Raw genomic sequence first — 19,970 nt, 5'->3', positions numbered from 1 at the left:
AAACAGCCTGGCACCCATCTTTGATAAAATAACAACAGCCTTCTGACAAAAAGGCTCTTGCTGTTATTTATTGGGATTTTAGTAAAGCAACCAGAAATCTGGGGGCTGTTTGTAGATGGGGAAAACGGGGATCGATAACAAGAACGCCGGGATCGATAATAAACACTCGTGCACCTTAAGTGCTGCAGGTTTTTAAAAAAGCACCTTGCAATGATAAATAACAATAAATGATTGTCAGCGTTTGGAGCACCATCTATTTCAAGGCCTAACTTTACTATCCAAAAAGCTTTACATTTTAAAAATCAGATATCTAAAGTAGCACAGGCCTGCTGCCAAAACCGATGGCTAAAATAAGGAAGCAGGTGGCAGCTGCTGCTTCTTCCCAGCTCTGAAGGTACTTCCTCCTTTCCACAGTTCACCCAATTCAGTTATTAGTGCACTTGAAACAGAGAAACCCCCACTCCAAGCTGAATCAGAATGAAAATATTTTTTAAAATGTAAACCTTCCATGGTTTTTTTGATACCTGCAGGGCTCTTAAGTGTATTTGCAAAAGCACAGGACTGGAAATCCAGAGTCTGATCCCTTAATACTGAAGCCAACCACATTGCATAATCCCATTAATACATTTATCAGGCTCCATCTTCACAGCAATCAGGTTTTTAGCCCTTTACACAATTCCCATTAGGAGGCACTTCAAGCTCCTCCCTTGGTCTGAAGCTATTCTGCTCTTTTCCAGCCTAAACTTTTTCAGAGCCTTTTCTTCTTGTGCCAGAATTGTCATTTAACTTAAAGAACTCTTCTCACTCTGTGGTATTTACACCAGTGTATTTATAGAGAAGGAATCTAATTTTTCTCTGCCTTTTTTTTGTCATCACCTCACCAGGTTCCTTTAACCATTTTGGGATCCAGATTCTCTGTTCTCCAGATCATTTCTAGCAGATACCCTCAGCTGCATCATTTCCAGCTGGAATCAATCTTTCTCCTATGGCCAAGGAATGCAGAATGCATTTTAAGCAATGCCTCACTAAAACCTGTTGCAGTGGCATTCACATTCCTTGTCAGCAGTGGGAATAATTCAGTTGACAAATGTGATCCCAGAATGTATCTTTATCATCAGGACAACACAATATCCTATGGATGATTAATACATCCCAATTCCCACACAGAACCCCCAGCTTTCTATCAGAGTTTGCATTACAGGAACTCACATTTGCTTACAGACAAATGGTCCCAAAGTCAGTCATTCTTCTCCTGGGATCTCCTGGTTTTTCTCTTTTGGTGACACCTCCAAATCTCATTAATTTATATTCTATCATTAGTCAACACCTTGATTAACACCAGGCTTGAGACCAGTCCATGAAGAACACTATTGCTAACTTGCCTGCCAATCCTTCTTCAACCATCCTGCCTTTTCTGCCTTTAATACAGGATTTATTGATGCAGAACAGGAGCAAAATGCTTCAATTCTGATTGATTTAAACTCTCTTGCTTTGCATTTTTTGGTTTGTTTTTTTTTCTTCAATGAAAGGCTGATTTTTGCTGGTAGAGAACAACGAAGGCATATTTCTCCATAAATCACACCTGTCCTATTTTTACAGTTGTGCATCTGTAAAAATTTAAAAACTATGCAAGTCAACACATTTGATGTTAAAAATGGTAAATGAAGTTTACTTAATGACTAGTCTGACTTTCTCATTGTACTTTGAGTTTATGTCACAAATGTAAAAAACAATGAAAAAGACATGTTGAACTTGTAGTTAAATAAAATTAAGCTAAATGTGCTGAATACATAGTTTAAATTAAAACAAACTGGTTTATTGTACAAAGAAATTCTGCAACCTATAAATAGAACAAACTTCTACCTATTCAGCATGTCTTCAGGTTTCCAGAACTTGAAACAAAATTAATTTCTATTCTTATGCAAAGGAACAGCTGACGCACAAGTAAAATGAAAAGTGGCAAAAACCACTTCACTAAACATTTTCTTTAACCCACCTGTCAAGGAGAGGACACTCACACAACCCCAACACAGCCACTGTCCTCCTCCCATCCCTTTTTTCCCTCCCATAAATCCATGCCCACACAGGAACTGCAGAACACCCCACAGCAGTGTGAAATCCCACAGCACAGGCAAGGAAGCTTTTCCAGCTGCAAGTCAAGCAGAGCTCAGGAGAGGAGCAAACAGGAGAATAAACCCAGGAGTCACTCCAGCTGCTGTGGGGAGGGTTTGACCCAGCTCTGCACATGCACTGCTGCACATCAGGAGTTATCTCAGCAAGCATTACCTCAGTATCAGCCTCACAAACTTTTTTCAGCTTCCTCATCAGAGAGGAAAGCAGAGAACGTGAGGATATTGTCCAAATCTTCATCCACCAGTCCTGAAGCGCTCTGAGCTCCTCCAACACGTGGCAATGCTTTTGTTTAATCAATACCAGTATTGGCTCCCAGGAGTGCAAGAGCAAACAACCATTTGCCCTTCCAATCACAGCAAAGTTCCCCTAAAACCACTGCCTATTTTGAGATTTCAATTCAATCAAATTTAAAGGTGAAGAAAAATCCACCCTTTCTCCCACTACCAGTGACAGAACAATACTATGCTCGGCCTTTTTTTGGTTTTTTGTAATTAAAAATAGACTGAACTTTAGAAGTGTTATTGCACTTGAATCAGTAGAATAAAGTGCATCATAAAAAGATGCCACTGGGATCGGTTGAAGCCAAGAAAATTGAAAACGTTTCAAAGGAACGAAGCCAAAAACACAGAAGCAGATTTAAACTCGGCGTCTGCTGTGGCTGGAGGCCAGGGGAAGCAGAAGCTGCTGGGGGATTGTGGAGAGGGAAGGCCCCCTGCTGCAGCCCACGGATCAGGTGTGCTGGGCCAGGTAAGGGGGGCACAGCTGGCACAGCTGGGGGACACCAGCGAAGCAAAGCCCACTGCAACCTGCTGGGCTCCATCCCATCCCGGCTGCACTCGGCTGGGAAACATTCTCATCACATTAAGCCACGGCATTAATAAACATTGAGCTGTTATCCTCCACTTGCCGTCTTCAAAGAGCTCTAAACCCAATGACTAATTCTCACAACCACCTCCTTAGGTGCAGGAACTGTTTTTAAAGATGAGAACAAAGGCAAAACGGTGAAGTCATCCTAAAAAGCGATTTTTTAAACCAGAGGAGCACAAGGCTCCCAGTGACACAGCCCCCTCAGTAGGTGGAATTTCCCTCGTGTTTCTTCGACAGCAGGACACGTCTACAACCTGAAACACTTGTCCCCAAACCTGAAACTTTATATATGAAGTTACTTCTTTAGTGTGTGGGAGACTGATTTTCTATCTTCTCCGTGCAGGCAGGGAGCAGCAGAGCAGCAGAGGAAGCAAACTGAGTGAAGTGATGCTACGATGGAGATCAGCAGGAAGTTTTGGGCACTAAAATTGCTTTCCAGCTGATGTGGTTTAACCAAGAAAAAAAAGGGATCTAGCTAAGCCTCCTCACTAAAAGGTTGGTAAATCACAATTTCTAGATTCTCTTCTTCATCTCAGTTTTTTCTCCAGCACATAAAATTACCTTAAAACGTACAAGAAAGCTTTGAAACAGATTCAGGTTTATGGCAAACTCCTGAAGAAAAGATGCACCAAGCATCTCTGTTGCCAATGCTCAGCTCAGCAGAGATCTCCAGAGGAGATCTTAACAAAATGCCAGAAACAAGAATAAGTTACTGAAGGGAAAAAAAACCCAACACACTTGTGTTTCTAAGCACCTCAACAACGTTATCAATAAACCCAGATGCAGCCTTTCCACAAAAGCTGCAGCGACAATCGATTCAAATGGATGGCACTTCTGTAATGCCCCTGCATTTGACTCTCTCTCGAGCTGAAGCAGATAAAAATTCAAAGATTGGACCTCCTTGGTATTTATATGTTAATCTGCACAGCTTTAGGGAAATTGTTGCGACTCAACTCCAATTCACTCCGTGCAGTCAGAGCCATTCAAGTACCTACCAGCAATTTTCATACCCCTCGAAGTCTATCTCATAAACTGTCATCAACCCAATGCATTATCTTTCCTGAAAAAATCTGTCAGGAGCACCAGGCAGGCTCCCCCTCGGTTCAGATAAGCAGAGCAGACCTGACTCATCTTTTTTTTTTTTTTTTTTTCCCTTTCATCCTGATTTGTGTTGTCTCCTTTACAATTTGTTTTCCTGTATAGCACAAGATCAGGCTATGTATATGTATAATGTGTGTGCAAGGGACAACAAGAGAAAGAAAGTGTTTTTAATCTCCACCTATCCCTCTTTCTTGCAGTTCCTTTTGCTTCATCTTTTTGGAGGTTTTTCAGCATTAAATCAACTGAATTCCCCCTTTCTCTTGCTTTTGTTGAAACAAAACAACAGGACATGTGAGAAACGCAGGTAGGAGGAGATGCTTTCCTGATCTGGAGTGCTTGGACTTGCTCAAACCTTTTGCTGAAAGCAGACGAGCAGCTACACCTCACCCCGGGCTACTTTTGCCCAAAGTGCCACGGCATTTCAATTCAAAATCAGTTTTATTGCAAACAGAGATGGGCATCCACAGGCCTGAGGTCTGCCAGGGCAGCAAAGGGAACATGGAAGATGGAACAGCTGGAAGATCTCCCTCCCTCCTGAGGATTGCTGGAGCTCCACCCCTGCCCGAGGCTCTGTGAGTACCTGGGCTGTCCCTCGTGCCTCGCTGCCTGCTTTTCATGAACTTACACAACCTTCATTACCCTTCAGCCCAGTGTCTCCTTGGCAGGCCTGCCTGAAACAGCCTGCCAGGCTCAGGAGTCGTTGGGGTGGCACAAACATAAGGAGTTATTTTGTAAGAAACCAACACAGATGTTGGTTATTGTGTCACAGATCCGAGCAAAGATCCCAGGCAGGGAAACAACCTAAAGATTTAGGTGTAACCACGCAGAAAAATCAGTTTTTGGATGAACTTGGCAACAGCCAGATGTCTAAACCACCACAGTGACAAAGAAACCCCCAAGCCAAGCAGCAGAATGGCACTGCCAAGGTCCCAGGGCAGCTGATGGCAGCCAGGGTCCAGCCCTTTACTCCAGGCTGCACAAAGTTTCACTTCAGGCATTTTCTTCCATAAGCCCACCCAAGATTCTCCAGGGTTTCTTCAGATAATGGTTGTCAGGTCCAGGTCAGTGACAACCCAAAAGCTCTAACTCATGAATCCTTTTAATTCTTTAAGCCTCTCTTTTCACCAGCATTGTGATTCTGTTTTCCTTTTAACAAGGCCTTCAATGAAACACGAAAGAGCAAGGAGCAAGGAAAGTCCTCAGGTGTTCAAAGATTCATTACAACAGACAGAGCCATTCCCTTTATCCTCTCTCCAGCCCCCTCTTAATTGAGTAGCCTGATAAATTGATGAATTACAGTCAAATGATCTTGCTGTGATGCCTCTTGCTGATGAATGAAGAATATCCTGCCAGAGTCTCCGGGTTTCAGGTGATGGATTTGAGCCCAGGCTGCAACACAATTCCTTTTGACTGACAAGCTCAGCTATTTTCACTCTTAATCTTGATAATTTTTGATTGAATAAATCCAAGGTCATCATTTCCCAGGTGGATAAATTGTTCAAAACATCACCAACCCTCCAATTACTTCAAACTGCATTAACAAAAAAAAAAGGTGAAGAGTATTCACATAAGAGCTGCTGAGGTTTCAGCCTCGTGGCTGGGAAATATCTACAACCCAAAACAAAGCTTTGCTGGAGCATGAAGGAGCAACTGTGGAGTTCCATTTGTCATCTCACAGCCCACAGCCCTTTCCTTGCAGCCCTCAAACCTCAGGGACACAGACCCCTGGGGAGCAGCATTGCTCATGTTCAGTCACAGCCCAGCAGAGTCTTTGTTTTTTGTGTGAAAGTTTGATAGGAAGCAGCTTGGCTGAACTGGAGTGATTTCAAGACGTGGGAAGCTGGGAAAGGATAATTATTAATTGGCATCATTTGCTTTCAGCACATACAAACACTTTCTAATAGGGGGAAACCTTAAAACTCCCATATTTGAGCTTTAGTGAGCATTTTAGGGACGCAACCTGATTTTTCCTTCTCATTTTCTTCTTCTTCAAGAGTCAAAAATGGAAGCAAAAACTTCTGCACCTTGGCTGCACAGAACTTTCACACAGATCTCTGCACAGCATCAGCTGGATGGAAAGATGGTGTGTCATTTGTGAAATATTCCAGTCCTTTATTGTGCAAGTCCTAATTATTCACGTCTAGGCTCCGTATTTCTGCAGTGAGATTTATGATGCAGCTCAAGGTGGTGGATTTGAACTAATTTTCCCTCAAATCTACAGATGGGAAACCACAGAAATGCTTTTTATCCCCTCAACTTCTGTAGTCTCTGGTGCAGAAAAACCCCAAGGAGCAAACAAACCCCTAAAAGGAGGAATCTAAGGTGAAAATTATCCTTCTCTGCCTCCACCACAGTGGCATAAATGTCTTTTAAGCAGCTCCACAGGTCCCTTGAGGGCAATACAGACAGATTTTAGCAGAATTTCTCTGTTGTGTCTGTGTTTAGGGGATAAAACTTCACTAGTGCAGGCCTCCTTCCATCTCACTGAGACTTTTCAGACCAGGTGCAGAACGGGGACTGCAGCAGCAATAAGGAGCCTGGAATCAGGAGAAAAGTGGCAACTGATGCAAAAAAGCCAGTGGCCACTCAAAACCCTTGAGGAGGGAGCCAGCAGCTGGAACAATAGCAGGAAACACTGTCACAGAGCTGGGCATGGAGAATCCTGCAAGGGAGAAGCAGAGAACTTCTGGGGATAAAAAGGTTTCACTTCCTCACATGACTCCCACAGCCAACTGAAAGGGAAAGATTTTAAGCCTGGAAATTAAGATGGTTTTGGAGGTAAAAGCATGGTTGGAGAGTCTAATGAAGTTAATCCATTTTTTCTCCAAAGATACAATAAATTAGAAAATCATGAAGAGTGAGCAACCAGCACCTGGACTGGTGGCACACACTGCTCTTACTGGTCTTAACACAAACAGCTTGTGCTCCAGAAAATTCTCATCTTTATATATTCATGTCCATATATATGTACATATATTCATTCTGGTCACATGTAATGCAAACAGATCATAAACCCACACCATCTTTTGGCTGCAGGATGTGAGATTTTAAAAAAGAACACTCTGCATGTGCTGCAGCAGAAGTTGCATTAAAATAAACACTGCTGGCCACAGTGAGTTCTGGGTGCTTGCAAGAGGCAGCATGATGGGATTTCACCGTTGGTTCCCCCAGAAGGAACTGCACTCTTATCAGGAGATGCAGGATGTGAGGCTGTGACACTGCTCTGATTCATGCCTGGAATAAAGCAGACATTTGATGGCATCTGCATTGCTGACTCAATTGTGTATCTTCAGTGCTGATCTTGTTGGAGCTGGGAAAAGGGATTGGGAGGGAGGGAGGGAAAAGTGCTCCTGTTGTCTGCATGCCATGGCTTTGCTGTTTGCCTTAGGGCCTCACCCGTGAAAATAGGTAAATAAAGAAAATAAATGTGTTCCTGCCTCCATCCCACATCCACCAAGGCAAGGCTTTCAGCTGGTTTTCTCCACCCAAACTTGGCAAAGCAACTCGAAGGAAAAAAGGGAATTCCAACTGCTCTGCTTTCGGAATATATTTGAAATTAAAAGAAAGTAAACCTTGCCCTGTCTTCTCCCTACACTTTAGTCTCAGCCAGAGTCAGAAAAAGGTGGAAGACAAATATTTTCTTGTTGAGGCTCATTCTACCTCCAAGTGGTCGTTTCCAAAGTCTGGATTTATTTATATTTTAAACTTTCAGCTCTGGCACATCTAATTCTCTTCCTTCTGGGGAATAAACAAGAAGAGCAGCAGCCCAGCAGGTAATGGAACAGATTCTTCTCCAACTCTACAAGTAGAAAGCTGAGACCAAGAAGGTGGCAAAGAAGATAAACAAACACCTTAGAGGACACTGATCACACATGGGAGTGGTGATTTCCAGCAACTTCTGCCTCCTCTGGCAGCCCTTGGTGAACACTCAGAGCCCCATGTCCCAGCACGGGATTGCTGCTCCTGTTCTCTTCTTGGCCTGCCTTCACCACAGAGCTGTGATGGATGTGGCTCCTCAGCCTCTTCTTCTCACAGACAGGGGCTCTGACACCTTCTGTGCTTAAAAGTGGATGATTTAGCAGGTAAAAAAAAATCTACAACTGAATTTTATAGAATCATACAAACATGTAGTGGCTTGTGTTTGAAGGGAACTTAAATCATTGCAGCCCCCTGCCATGGACAGAGACACCTTTCACTAGCCCAGGTTGCTCCAAGCCCCTCCAACGTGGTTTTGTGTGGAGGTTCATCCCCATGGCATGACCCAGGTTGGGTTGTCCATGTTGAACAAGGATAATATGGGAGAGGACTCTCTGTGCCCCATGTCCCTCTTGGTATTTTATTCATCAAGGGTGCAAACAGGACCTCAGGGGGGGCAGGTCTGCTGTCCTGGTGGAGACTCTGTGCAAGAGTGTCTTGGGTTTCAATACAGGATGTGGCCAGAAATGTGAATTCTGTCCCCATCTGTTAACCCAGCTGGGGCAGTGACCCTGATCTCCTGGCACACATTATCTGCTCATGGGCCATCATTAAACCAGCTGGGCAATCATCTTTATCTTCCCACAGCCCATCCTCCCTCCAGGAGATATCTCCTGTTCATGGCCAGTGAGTCCCAGGGCATGACTGATAAAATTCCATCATCCCACTGGGAGATGCTCCAGCCAGGGGAGGAGCCAAGCCTTTCCTACCCAGAGAAAAACTGAGATTTGGAACAGCAGAGCAGCCTTTGCCACTGGATTCCAGAGGAAAACTGGACCTTTGCACATCATCCCTGGAGCTTCAGAGGAAACTGCACCTTCTCCAGGAGCACTGCTCCAGCTGAACCACATCTGCCCCTGCAGGAGGATGCAGCCACCATTGAATGGGACTGTGCCAACACCCTGACTGACTGACGGGTGTCAGCTTGGATTCTGACTCTGGCAGGGTTGGGATTGTTCTTTGTAATACTGCATTTCTATTTTAATTTTCCTAGTAAAGAACTGTTATTCTTAATTCCCATATCTTTGCCTGAGAGCCCCTTAATTTCAAAATTATAATAATCTGGAGGGAGGGGGTTTCCATTCTCCATTTCAAAGAGAAGCTCCTGCCTTTATTGGCAGATACCTGTCCTTCAAACGAGGACCAAGAGCCAGAGCCTTGCACCTCCTCCCAGCCTGGCTCACTGCAGCCCACACACTTGGCACTCACAGCACCCACGCTGGCTCTGGACACCTTTGGGATGATCCAGGAGGAGACATTCCCCACATGCAGTGGCTGATCCATTCCCCACAGGCTGCTGAGAGACCAGGCCAATCCCAACTCCCACCCTCCCTGTGGCCTGTGGCAATGGCCCCACCAAACCCCAAACCTGAAATTGCCAGAGGATTTACAGCAAACAAGAACAGGCCTGGGGTTGACAGCCTGGATGCCCAGGAACTCGTGTCTCCTCAAGCTTTGGCTGAGCTGTGGCCCAGGCTGGGGCTTGCCCAGCTTCCCAGGGCAGCCTGGCAGGTGACTAATTGCCCATGACTAATAATCACCTCTTCCCTCCATCATGGCACTTCTGCTGGCACCCACTCCTTTGGCACAAAGCTCCTTGGGTTCCCTCCCCTTGGCCACCCCACTGCTCCTCCAAACGTGGTCAGAACTGGCCCAGAGTCATCAGGGATGGCCAACAAGGAGCCTCTCATGAAACCTCCAGGTTTTTGGGAGCTACAACCACCACCAGCTGTGCCTGTCTCCAGCTCTGCCAAGCAGCCAACCCTGCATTCCCACTTGGAAGTTCACTGGATTTTTCCCATCCCAGTTCATCTCTACTGTTTAATTACTCACAGACAGAAATTCAGGGGAGGGTGGCTGTTCTAGGACAGCACAAAGCCATTAAATAAAATATAAACCATCTATACTTAACACCAGTTTGATCAACGCTGTTTTCCTTCCCTTTTTCAAGGTGATTTGCAATTTCTTTAGTTACATTTTGGGAAGGGGAGGGCTGACTTACTGCATGATCTCATTTTTGATCTATTATTAAATGCCTGCTTTCTTTTTTCTTTTTCCTTTTTTTTTTACCCTTTCTCTAGGAAGCCAGAAGTCCCAGTAGGAATTACAGCCAGAAAGGAAGGCACACTGTGAAATGAAAGCTGTGAGAGAAAGAATTGTCTGGGCTTTTGTTTGAAATTTTCAGAGTTTTCTGATTTTTTGGTTGGAAAATATCTCAGATTGGCAAACCAAGGCCAAAGCCAAGGCTCAGTGGAAGTCTGGGACAGGAGCACAGCACGTGAGGGCAGTGGCATTAAAGGCAATCAGGAAAATTTGATTTTTGACCATTTTGACACCATCTGAAGGTGGATCCCTTCCTAAGGCCAAGCTGGAGATGCATCAGGGCTGATGAGTGATTTTCATCATCATTTTTGCCTCCTTCCAGCCCATCACTGGCAGCAGTTCCTCCTTCTGCTGTGTTTCTGAAACAAGGACTTTCTCCTCCTTTGGCACCAGGACACCTCCCACCTCCCAGCCAGATGAGTCAAAAGCAAGCCTGGCTTTGCTGCCAGCTCCTGCTGAGAGCTGGATGCTCCCCTTGCCATGCTGGCCACTAGGCTGGCCAGCACATGGTCCCCTCGTGGAGCCACGTGGCCAAACTGGGTCCCCCAGCTGCCCAGTGAAGCTCTGCTCTGATATCTGGAGCTGACACAGAGATCATCCACTGGCAGCCCCAGAGAAGGGCAGCATTTCCTATTAATTGAATTAATTAGTTTAACAATTTCTTGTTAATTTCCTATCATAATAATTGCCTTATTAACTAATAGCAACAAAGACATCATTTATCCACCAGGAATGTGACTCAGTGACAGTCACAGCCACCAAAGCTATTTTTTGGGGGCAAAGAATAGTTTTTTAAGTGCCTTTGTTTTTAAAGAGTGGCCCACGCAAGCAGCTGAGGGTTTTGCAGCTGAACTGGACAAGTTCAGACTCATTCTGAAGGAAAAAGCATCCCTGGGCCACATTCCATAGAAAACTCTCTGGTTTTTCCAAGGGAATACAGAAAGGGCAGGGATGTGACACACAGCCCAGAGAGCAGCTCCATCTCCTTCTGCAACTGGACATCCCAGTTGGAAGTTCATGGAAATTTTCCAACATTTCCATGCTGGAAAATTCAAGGGGTGTTTGGGGAAGAAATCCAAAAAATGGCAGATCTGGAAAGAGCCATTCCTGGCTGGGAGCAGTGAGCAGATGTGAAATCCATCTGACAGCCACCAGTGCCCACCACTCCTCAAGCAGGGCCACCAGGAAGGTGAAGGGCCTCTCCAGAACCATAAAACTCCTGCTTGACCATTTCCAGGCAGCTGCTTCCAGGACCAGCTACTGAGAAAATAAAAACAAATGCTGACATGGCACTGGAAACCCTTTCCTCATTCCCAAGGGAGACAGAGAAATAGAAGAAATGAAGGAGAAAGTGGTGAACCTTCAATACCAACTTACCCAACAGTCACAAAATCCTTTTTGGGATCCCCAGTGAGCAAATCAGAGCTGCCATAAAAACTGATGTGGGTGACATAGGAGCAGATGTTCCCTCACCTTCATATTTTTGCTGGATATGACTGATTTGAGTTTCTGGGCACAAAACCAGTTGGAAAGAGCCTGTTCCCAGAGATGTATGCCTGCTGAAAACACCAGAGGGACACTGTGACATGAGGGATGTGTGTGCCACCTCCTTTCTCCACCTCCAGCCTGAATCCCATCCTGCCTTCCCTTAAACTCAGCAAAAAGGAGCCAAATCAAAGCAACTGTCTGCCTTTGGCTTTTTCTGCTATAAAATGTCAAACCCTTCAACGGGAATTGCAACATTTCCATCCTCCCTCCCTCCAAAGCAGGAAGACTGGTACAAAGAAGCCAAAAATGTATCAGAAAAAAGAAATTATTACCTACAGCAAGCAAGCATCACCCACACCAAATGGACTGAAGCTGGAGGTCCCTCTTGGGCAACAAAGGGTCCTGCAGGGGAAAAATCCACCTCAATTTCTCCACATTCCCTTGTGTCACCTCTGAATTTGCTTCCCGTGCATCCATTTATACCAAAATGTGAGTGCACGTGTGGCACGCTGGAAACACTGTGACTAATGGATGGAACCGTGCAATGTGTCAAAATCCTCCCTCTCCCCCGATGTAAGAGCACTTCACACGCACTGGGGACATTGGCACCTACATTTCATCTGTTTTCTCGTGAGAGGATGGAATGCATTTAACGAGTTACACTGATGTGATGGCAGAGGAGCCACAGGTTCCCCCAGGTTATTGCTGTGGGATCAACAGGCTTGCATCCCCCCTTATTTCTTTTGGAAGAGCACAACACATAGTTTGATTTCGATTTTTTTTTTTCTCTGTAACATCCCATTTTTCCCACCTCTGATCTTTGACTGCATCTCCTCATCACTCCTGCACACACACAGTGCTTACCCAGCAGGGAGAAACCTCTTAGCCAAGGTTTCTCTGGGATCATTTTTAGTCTCCTAACAATGATATATTCCAGCACCTCCACCCTGAAATCCGCTCAGCTCCTGCTTTGCACAGGCACATTCCCATGGTCAGTGGGACACAGTGGGGACGGGCAGAGAAACCCCCCAGCACCTTTTGCTGTTAGTGACAAAAAGGTGTTTTCCCTCCTCTGCAGCATCCCCTCCATCCCCGGGCAGAGCAGAGCACAGGGCTGCCGCACAGCCCTGCCAGCTCAGCCGTGCTCACACTTTCCACGGCTGCAGCATCTCAGCCTGGAGCAGAAACGCCGCACAGCCCCTTCCTGCAGCAACCGGGGCGAGAAACAGCGGGGAAAAGCCGAGGGAGGGAGGACAGAGCTTTGCAGAGGAGCAGAACTTTCTTTGCTCGGCCACGTTTGGAGGTGAAGGTTGGACTGGGCTGGAAGGGAGCTCAGACTGCCCAGAGCAGAGCGGAACACAAAGAAACCCAGCCCCAACATGAAGAAATACAAGTTTATTTGCTTTAGCTCGGCTCCAGCTTCCCTCCCTGGCTCAGGGAAAATTTCCTTAGTGCTGCTCTGGCTGGGGGCTTTCGTGCAAACCAGGGTTTTATCCAACTCAAAACACAACTCGGGAGAGATGGCGAGTCCTGAGCACCCCGAGATTTAAGACACGAAGGGGGATCTGAGCAAGGAACGGGGGCCGGAGCATCCTGACTTCTCCAGGTCCTTCTGTGTCCTGTTCGCATCCCAGACACGGAGTTACCGCTGAACCACGAGAGGCACCACGACACCGGCGCTGCCTCCTCAAGGGCAGCCCAAACCTTCCCTCTCTCGGGGATCGCTCTCCTGCTCTCTGACCATTCCCCGCAGGGATTTCTCCTTGTGCCACCCTCCCAAAGCCTCCAGTTCTCCCCGCATTCCCCATGGCCCAAATTGCCAAACTCGAACGCAACTTTGAGCGGGGGCAGAGCAGCCCCCGCCCGCTGTTCCATCGCAGCCGTCACATTAAATCCGAATTTATGTTGCACCATCCCAGCGGGACAGGAGCCGCTGCCACCCCAGCGCCACCGGCACGAGTTTCCCCCAACTTTGGGGAGCTGGATAAAATCCCACATCCCCCTCCAAGAAAGCAGCTGCCGGTTCAGCCAGGAAAAAACCCCAGTTCCCAAAAATCTCCAGCCCAACCCAGGGACATCTCCAGGAGGGGAAAGGAGGAGGATGGGTCCCCATCCCGGGAGGGGCTGGTGCTGCTCCCGGTTAAATCCAGGGCACCCCTCCTGTGGGGCGGGGAGCGATTATAAAGTAGATTATAGTAAATATATTCTATAGAGTAGATTATAAGTAAATAACACAAATAAATAAAATACTAAAATAAATGGAGGGGGGGAATGAAATGCTAAACCAAAAAACTAAAAATTAAAAAATAACAGAAAAGAAATGCGATAAAATAACGTACAATGAAATGAAATGAAATGAAATGAAATGAAATATGAAATGAAATGAAATGAAATGAAATGGAATGATGAATGAAATGATGCCCGAAGTGTCGCGGGGAGCAGCCCTTACCTGCGGAGCCCCGCGCTGTCCCCGCGGCCGCAGCCCCGGCGTGCGGAGCCCGCGGAGCCCCCGGCCCCACTCGCTGCATTCTGGGAAGCGGAGCCCAAAAATGGGGGCGCGGTGCCCTCTGCTGGCACCTCCTGCGAGTGGGGTCCCCTCGGCTGGGAAGGGGTGGGGGGACGCCCTGGGACCCACAGGGGGGTTTGGGGTTCTAATAGGGGGTGTGTATAAATATATATCGCTGTATGTCTGTGGATGTATACGTGGTGTTATATATTTATTAATTAATTTATTATTAATTTATATATTTATATATATATATCTCCATGTGTATATTCATATTCGTATATGTATATGTATGTGTATGTGTATGTGTATATGTATATGTATATGTATATGCATATGTATATGTATATGTATATGTATATGTATATGTATGTGTATATGTATGGGTATATACATCTATATCTGTATCAATGTAATTTTATGGATATCTGGTATGTATATATTTTATATGTGTGTTTACACATACATATAAAATAGATGCATACCAGATATCCATATTTATTTTTATTTTTGTATGTGTAAAAACTTAGACTCCCAGAATGTTTTGCTTTAGAAAGGAACTTAAATATCACATTATTCCACCCTCCTGCCATGGGCAGGGACACCTTCCACTATCCCAGATTGATCCAGCCTGGCCTTGGACACTTCCAGGGATCCAGGGCCAGCCACAGCTTCTCTGGGAATTCTATTCCAGGGCTTCCCCACCCTCCCAGGGAACAATTCCTTCCCAATATCCCATCCATCCCATCCTCTGGCAGTGGGAAGCCATTCCCTGTGTCCTGTCCCTCCATCCCTTGTCCCCAGTCCCTCTCCAGCTCTCCTGGAGCCCCTTCAGGCTCTGCAAGAAACTCTAAGATCTCTCCAGAGTCTTCTCTCATCTTTGCCCATTCCCAGGCAAAACCCAAAAAAGTGTCTTAAAACACCTGTGGAAAATAAATTGGAAGCACTGGTTTGGAGAGGAAGGGGCAGATGTGGGGCACATCAGCTTTTGGGGTGAAACTGGGGCTGATGCTGAGAGGTTCAGAGTATTCCCCTTGTGAGAACTTGTTAGAAACATACACACAGTGTGTCTGTAGTTATAGAAATGTATGGATTGATGGAGTGGAAATGTGTGGATTGAAAATGTATGGATTGATGGAGTGGAAATGTGTGGATTGAAAATGTATGGATTGATGGTCTGGATGCACCCCTGGGTGCTGCAGGAGGATTTGGGGCCTCTCGGGGTCACAGCCCCAGTCCTGACTCTTTCTGCCCTGCTTTTCCCCACAGGCTGCTTGGAAGGGTAATTAATTCATCTTGAGTGGATAATTAATGCAGCTCTGTGGCAGAATCACCTAAATATTAACGAGACTCTGTGGCTTGACCTCCCTGGGTCAGTGCTTTGCTCTGCTGAGCCCAGCACTGGGATCCTGCTCAGAGACCAACCCAAAACTCAGCAAATCCCTGAGGAAAACAGATCCCAGTGGATGATGATCCTACACCAGCCACCCCAAAAATGGGATTAAAGCAGTCCCAACCAAAAACCAAACCTGCATTAAACCATGACAAGCTCAAATACTGCTCTGAAAGTGAGACCTCACAAGCCTTGATCCACATTCCCAGTTTGCATCAAGATCCACTGATGTAATTCCTGTTTTTTTCTGACAGGAGAAGCAACTGCAGCTCATGGACAAGACCTGGAAAGAGCCAGCAGTGACAAGAGAGGAGAATTGCTGCAGGACTCTCAGGAAAACCAGAGGCACAGCAATCAGGTGTGTGCACACCTGGAGTCCAACTTGTGTTTCTTTTCCATGGCAAGAGAAACCTCACAGGGAGGATTTGGCTTTCTGATGCCACCTTGTGTCTGCTGCAGATGTGAAGTGACATTTCAAACCCTGCCAGTAGCTCTGACTCAAAAAGCTGCTTTTCCAACCAAATCCTCCATTCTGCAGCCTCTATTCCCATGATGTCTTTCCACAGGCTCCTGTTTCTTCCCAGGAGCAGGGATGTGGCTCTGTGGAGATCAGAGTCAACATTTGGCCAAATCCTGGGGAGGGCTGCAAGTATTTCTCAAATCCCAGGAAATTCTGTGTGTTTCTTTGTCAAGGCTCATGTCCAGAGCAGCAATGACTGTTCTGAACAGCTTAAATAAAGTTAAAATTGTGAATGTCCCAAGGATGGGGATAGGGGCTCCTTTGTGAGAAATTTTGCCTCTAACTGATTTTCCTGGCACCAGGTGGCAGCTCCAGGTGGCAGCTTGGACACAGATAATCCTGGTGGAGCACAGCAGCCAGGAATTAGTGGAGATCACAAAGGCTGCAAACATTTCCATGGAGCATCCAGGTCTGCTCAGACAGACAGGGAAGAGCAAAGCCAGCAAGGAGCATCTCCTCTGCATCTCCTGGGGTACCTGGGGGGGAGAATTCAAATTTTTTAAATTTTAATCAGCTCATCAGCGAGGGGCACTGACAGCACACCAGCTAAGAGGTTAATGTCTGTTATTCCCTAAGGATTAGCCGTTGGAATCCAAGAGAGGGAAGTTGTTGTGTGTCCAGCTAACTGGGGGTGTCACACCAGAGATTCCCTGCAAAACTGTGTCTCCAAAATTCCCTGCTGCTCCTCCATTATTTATTTGTACAACACAGGGACCATTTCCTTCCTGGAATCCTTCCTTCCTGAAATCCTTCCCTCATTCCTGAAATCCTTCCTGGAATCCTTCCTTCTGTGCAAATCCCTCTTCCAGCCTGAGGATCCATGTGCCCCTATGGGATGGGGGATGCTTTCCCATCCCTCTTGGTGGGGCCATTCAGGGTGTGTGCCTTTGTGCTCGTGCCTTCAGGTGTGTGCACACTCAGGGAGGAGCTAAAATAGCAAAGCCTGACACTAAAAATGTCCCCAAAGCTTCTTGTCCCCATTTGACACCCTGAAACAGCCTGGGATAGGCGGCCATGGAGGGAGCTGGGATGTGATGGGGGATTGAAATCATCTGGGGAGCTGAAACCAGGGATGGGGCTCTGCTGCCTCCTCCTGGGTGCTCGTTCCACAGGAGCTGAGCTGCACCTGGAGGCTCCATCAGTCCCAGGATGTCAGGGTGACACCCTCTGGGGTGTTTCTGGTCTCTGGGGTGCTGGGGAGACACCCATCCTGCTTAATTAAAAATATTAAAATACTAATACAAAAAATAACTGCTTCCCCCCAGCCCTCCTAGAGGCCACAAGTTGTGGCACCTAAATTATCCCAGATATCCCAGGGGGATTCTCCCGGGTGGTGCTGCTCCATCCTGGGGCTCAGGGAGAGGACACGGACTCCTCCTGCAGGGTCACTGATGGGACATTGCTGTGATGTCCCCACATCTCCCTCGGGGCAGGGCATGGAGCACAGGAGGGGACTCTGTGGCCCAGGAAAGGTGGGAAAAGCATAAACCAGCTCGGAATTCCCGTTAGGAGCTCCAGGAAGCGCCGGGTTTGATGGGATTTCTGCACTTTCCATGCGTGTCCCTACAAACCAGCTGTTCCAGCTGCAGTGGGACATTCGCAGGGAATGTCACCCTTTTCCTGCCGTGGATGGTGTTGGTGCCCTGTGCCACCACCTTCCTGTGCCATCCCTCCGTGGTGTCACTGCGAGCCCAGCGCTGGCGCGGTGCACAGGGTGGCACCATTGCCTCAAAAACCCGCGCTGCCTCTGGGGACGCCGCTTTTCTGGGCTGATTCTTGGCTGAAGAACCCCCGTGGGCTCCCCAGACCCTGCGGCCAGGCCGGGCAGTGTCCCCGGCGGGGATGAGCCCGCACATCTCCCGGGGCATTTTCTGCCCCGCGGTTTGGGTGGAAAAGCTGCGCTGGATTTTGCCAAACTGCCCCAAGGGTGGATGTGAAGCATTGCCGGCACTCAGGATCAACATCGTGGTTTCTCCCATCCTCCCAACACATCTTCCCAAATCTTCCAGCTCGAATCATTCAAGGATTCTGCGAGCATCCCGAGCGCCGATTCCTCCCCACCAGCATCGCTGCATCCCTGCACAGCAAAACATCCTCCTGCTCCCCGTGCTGCTCCCAGAGCTCTTTGAAAAGCACCACAACTCCCCAGTGTCCCAGGATGGAGAAAAAGCATTTTGGGGAAAAAGGATACAGGGGAAACAATTGCACAACGAGCTGTGACTACAGTGGGAGCAGGGGAGGAGGAGAAGGGGCTCTGCTGATGCCGGGAGCCGGTTGAGCCCAGTTTGGGGATGCTGCAGCTTTTTCTGCTCCTGCACCACCCCTGATGCCAACCCTCGGAAGGTCTGGGGCAGCAGCAGCACTGGGAATTCGATTTACGGCTCCTGGGCTTCCAGCGAAAAAAACAAAAGTCTAAATCCTGCCTGTCAGAGCTTTTCCAGCAGCAGCTGCTCCGGACGGGGGTGAGAAGCCTCCCCCGCGGTCAGGTCGGGAGGGTGAGGGGCACTGAGTGACAGGGGTCAGGATTTTGGGGTGACCCGGCACCTGTTAGCGGCCGCGGAGCTCGGCACCTCCTCGTTGTGCCGCCGCTGATTTCTCACAGCTCTGGAGGCCGCCGCTCCAATTAGCGGCGTGTCCCTTCTCCCGCTGCTCACCCGTAACGAGCTCTGGCAGCATTCGGGGCTCCAGAGACCGGCTTAACCCTTCACCTGCCCCAGGGAGCACCAGCAGCTGTGGTGGAACAAGCTCCGTGGAACCAGCAGGTTCTTCGGGGCTGCTTTTAGGGACAAGCGTTCCAAGTGGAGAAAAGGAGATGAAAACTAAAGATGGTTTCTGGTTTTCATAGAATTATTTAGGTAGAAAAAGATCTCTGAGATCACTGAGTCCATGTTTTGACTGATCTTGCACTGAGTGGGATGGGGACTCCAGCACCTCCCCTGCTGTGTTTTCTGTGAGGAAATTCCTCCTGGTGTCCAACCTGAATCTCCCCTGGCACAGCTTGAGGGCGTTTCCTCTCATCTCGTCACCACAAATCCAAACTCTTGGTTAGCCCCGGATTTTTTTGCTCTTCCACGAGCCAGCACATCCCTGGCCCTGCTCCCCCTGTGCCATCATCAAGGTCACCTCATCCTCAGAGCCTGGGGACCACCGTGAAAGCCCCAGACCCGCCCTGCAAAGCAGAACCTGGGAGATGGTTTCCTCCCAGAAATGAGAGCTGAGGAACAAGGTTCAGTTTCCCCTAACCCCTCTTTGTGCAGCCCAGCAGATGTTCTGTGTCTTTTGGCAGGAGCTGAGCCTTATCTGATGGTGTCGTTTCCAGATCCGAGGGCTTTGAAGGATCGGGGAATGTCGGGGCTCGTCCCTTCTGACGGATTCCAGGTGGGATTTGGCTGCATTATGTTGCAATTCAGGGCCTCAAGGGATCTTTTCAGCACGTTCTCCCAAAGGCAGGAACCCTCTGCTCCAGCACTGAACGGGAAGCAGCGGAGGATGTGTCTACACCAAAATATTTATATTTAAAATATTGCACTACAGCAGCTTGGGAAGAGGCTGGCAACCATTTGGCACTGCAGATCCATCCTTCTTCAGCTTTCCCACCATTTCAGGCATCAGGATAGCTCCAGTTTGCTGAGCATCTCGTGGGACACCCTGGAAATATTTTAAGCCAGCTCCTGGGATGCAGAGGCTTTGAAATGCATCAAGGTGCTGCAAGGGGAGTGTGTGGAGGCAGAAATGGGGGCAGGAAGCAAAGGGGAAGGTGGGATCTCCTAAAACCCAAACCCAAGGAGATGGGAGAGGAGAAAGCAGCTGTCCCCACCCGGGATGGCCCCGTGGGATGGAGGGGGAGCAGGAGCTGCCAGTGGGGTGTGCAGCAGGATGTGGGT

This window comes from Oenanthe melanoleuca, chromosome 3 (genome assembly GCF_029582105.1).
Source record: "Oenanthe melanoleuca isolate GR-GAL-2019-014 chromosome 3, OMel1.0, whole genome shotgun sequence".
NCBI lineage: Eukaryota > Metazoa > Chordata > Aves > Passeriformes > Muscicapidae > Oenanthe > Oenanthe melanoleuca.
This window is presented reverse-complemented; position numbering follows the sequence as displayed.